The 238-nt window shown below is 26.9% G+C and overlaps 1 pseudogene; it reads right to left on the bottom strand.

The window, feature by feature from the left end:
• Positions 1-238, bottom strand: part of LOC144224175 (dynein light chain 1, cytoplasmic pseudogene) — a 3,083-nt pseudogene that overhangs the window by 1,323 nt on the left and 1,522 nt on the right.

Raw genomic sequence — 238 nt, 5'->3', positions numbered from 1 at the left:
TAAAATAATACATTTATACTCTTATATTTACATTTACCTTTACCAATGCTTTTTATTTCTTTGTTTTAGTTTGTTTCTTTTCATTGTGAAAGACTTTCTTTGGATTTTTTGCAAGGCAGATCTGATAGGTACAAATTCTCTCAATCTTTGTTTATGTAAGAATGTCTTTTTTGCATATTTACCTTTGAAGAAAAATTTTGCTGGATATAAAATATTTGGCAGGCATTTTTCTTCCCTC

The sequence above is a fragment of the Crocuta crocuta genome, unplaced genomic scaffold, assembly GCF_008692635.1.
Source record: "Crocuta crocuta isolate KB4526 unplaced genomic scaffold, BGI_CrCroc_1.0 scaffold252, whole genome shotgun sequence".
Lineage (NCBI taxonomy): Eukaryota > Metazoa > Chordata > Mammalia > Carnivora > Hyaenidae > Crocuta > Crocuta crocuta.
Note: the sequence above shows the minus strand (reverse complement) of the source record. Positions and strands in the feature narration are given on the sequence as shown.